This window comes from Diplotaxodon limnothrissa, linkage group LG18 (assembly GCF_057381915.1).
Source record: "Diplotaxodon limnothrissa isolate DT_005_m linkage group LG18, D_limnothrissa_male_GT1.1, whole genome shotgun sequence".
In the NCBI taxonomy this organism is placed as follows: domain Eukaryota; kingdom Metazoa; phylum Chordata; class Actinopteri; order Cichliformes; family Cichlidae; genus Diplotaxodon; species Diplotaxodon limnothrissa.
Window position 1 is genome coordinate 26,692,408 of NC_140613.1, and position 3,159 is coordinate 26,695,566.

Below are 3,159 nucleotides of genomic sequence, written 5' to 3' on the forward strand. Positions count from 1 at the left end.
ACTGACTGCTCGATGACATGGTACTCTCTTTTTTTTTTTTTTTTTTTCTTTTTTTTTTGGACTGTATTGTCACTGCAGCAGAGCCAGTTAACAGGGAACAGTTGGGCTCCTCCTGATATTTATTCTTAGTATGTGGGGATGACACCAGTGAAAGGAAGGAAAATCTACAGTAAGGTAGACTGAATACTTTTGTGTGGTTGGCCACATAAAAGTATTGGTTACAAAAGTAACCAGTGCTGGAAAGCAGTGCTTTACATAGTTTTTAGTTAACTCCCGTGATCTCTGTGGTGCTCCTCTTTAAACTGTCTTTGCCAAAATATCTATTTTTCTTTCTGAATTACATTATATTACATATAAAACACATAATATGTGTGTTCATGTGTGAGACTGCACATATGCTCTGGCTTTGGTCCAAACCAGAGCTCAATATGTCTACAAATCTCCAAGGATGCGACTGAAAGAAAAAAAAAAAGAATAAAAAAGCTTAACATAGAGTCATAACAACCTGAAAAATTAAGAGGCTTTGAAATAAGTTTTGAAATATATTTTTTAAAGGATGTACAGGACTGATTGTAGAAACTTCCAGTAAAAGCTTTCTCCCATGTGCAATAGGGCTGCTGTCAATCCTCTAACCTCCCAGCCTGTCCATCAGTACCATCCAGTAGCAAAAGCAGAGATTTTATCTGTTATAATCTATCCTGCTAATTGAATAAGAAAAATCAAAAGAAAAGCTGTTTTTTCAGTGTAAAATGTTTGTTGACTGTTTTTCTGACCCAAAGTGAGATAAAGTTGTCCTTAAGCACTGATTCGGGGCCAGTTTTGCCATTTTCCCTTTAAAGTCACGCGGTGAAGCTGACTGTGAAAGCAGTGCATAAGGACAGCTGCATGCGAGTGCTGCCTCCTTAGTCTGTCCACGTGTTGTTCGTCTTCATACCGAGCTGCTGTAGTTGTATTAGAAGGACTGAAGTTAACCTTGTGGTGTTTTGGTGAACCCAAAGCAAAGTTCTCCTGTTGGGGTGTTGAAACTCTGATGTTCTGTTTCTGTTAAACAGTCAGATCTGTTTTGGTTTTTTTCCTGAATCTGTGTTCATTTAAAAATCTTTATTTTTTATTGGTTTTGCTGTTTCTGCTTCAAATTGCCATATTTTTTCCTCATTTTGATGTATTTGCCTTCCCAGAATGTGTTTCATTGTAAATGCCTACTGTACAGTTGGTTGTTGTTGTCATGGATGGAAATGAAGATCATGCTGCGGAATTTATAAATGTATTTTTTACTAAAGAATTAACTATTTTTTAACTTGTTTTGTTCATTGTTTTTACTGAAATCCATATAGTGAGCTCACAATAGCTAAGGTGAGGTGAGCAGCAGCAAGATTCAATTCAGTTTAGCTTCATTTATATAGCGCCAAATCACAACAACGGCCACCTGAAGGCACATTGTAATGTACGGTAGAGACCCTACAATAATACAGAGAAAGCCCCAACAATCAGAGAACCCACAATGAGAAAACATTTGGTGACAGTGGGAAGGAAAAACGACTTTTTAACAAGATGAAACCTCCAGCAGAACCAGGGTCAGAGAGGGGACGGTCATCTGCTGTGACCGTCTGGGGGTGAGGAGAGGAAGATGGTACAAAAGGCATAATGTGAAATGCAGAGTGGTATATAAACAGAGAGAGTGACAAAAGGTGAATGAAAAAGACATGCTCAGTGCATTACGGGAAGCCCCCAGCAGCCTTGGCCTATTGCAGGATTCAGGGTCACCTAATCTTGCCCAAACTATAAACTATGTGTTTACTAAAATCGTCACAATGATGAACTCACAGCTGTCACTTTAGTAATAGCTAAAGTGACAGCAAGCTTAAAGCATAGAACAACAGAAGGTACAACAGATGAACATAACTTATTTTATGGGTTCGGTATATTGATCAGAACAATTAGTCTGGTGAATTAGTCATTCACTCTTCACGGAAGATTATCCAGGATGTACTTGTTGACCAATGACTCATAAATCACAAGTTGGTAGCCAAAGAGCATGTGATATTGCAGTTGGACCACCACTTCATCTAAACACCAGGATGGCTCAAGACTTAATAATAAGAAGTCAGCAATGGATTTTTTGTGGTTACGCCCATATTTTATACTGTCTTTGAAGAGAACAGAGCAGGCATTCATGACAACAGATATGACATTAAGTCAGACACAGCTGTAAGGAAGAGCTGGATTGGAGAAAGGTTGCAGTGATGCTTCTGCTGTAGGTGGGATTTCTGTGGCTCTACCAAAAGATATTTACACATTTGATGTTACACCAGGAAAAACAATTTCCCATATGTGTTCCATTTGAGATCTGGAGACTGCAAAGCCATAATAAATTCTTTCATTTTATTTTCATCAAACCATTCAGTTACCTCTTGCACCCTGTTGGTATATATACACTGGCAATTTCATTGGGTGCATCTATTCATCTGCTTGTTAATCTAATTCAAGTGAATCCCACGGCACCTACTCAGTTCATTAAGAAAATCCATGCCAACATGGTCAAGGCGTCTATTGACTTGCAGTTCTGTAAGTGCAAATGCCTCGTTAATGTCAGAGGAGAATGGCCAAACTACTTTGAGCTGATAGGAACAGTAACTCCTATAACCAACAACTCATATGCCACCAAGGTATGCAGAAGAGCGTCTCTGAAGACACAACACATCAAGCCATGAAGCAGTAGCTCACCACGCTGGGTGCCACTCGTGTCAGCTTAGAACAGGAAGCTGAGACTACAATTCATATACTCATACCAAAAAAAAAAAAACTAAAATCAAACCGATTTGCTCAACGTGACGGTCAGTCCACTGTATTTAAATGGCATCTACCAAGTTGTCACCAATCCAATACAGCACCTCTGGGATGTGGTGGAACAGGAAATTCACATCACAGAGCTGAAGATAAGAAATCTGCAGCAACTGCATGATGCTGTCATTTCGATATGGACCAAAACCTCAGAGGAAAGCTTCCACCACCTTTTTGAATCTTTGCCACCAAGAAATTATGGCAGTTCTGAGGGCAAACCAGGGTTTAACCAAGTACTAGCTAGTACGGTATACATAATAAAATGTCATCCCCACCTAACATACACAGACATATAAAAACTGATTACATATTTCACAG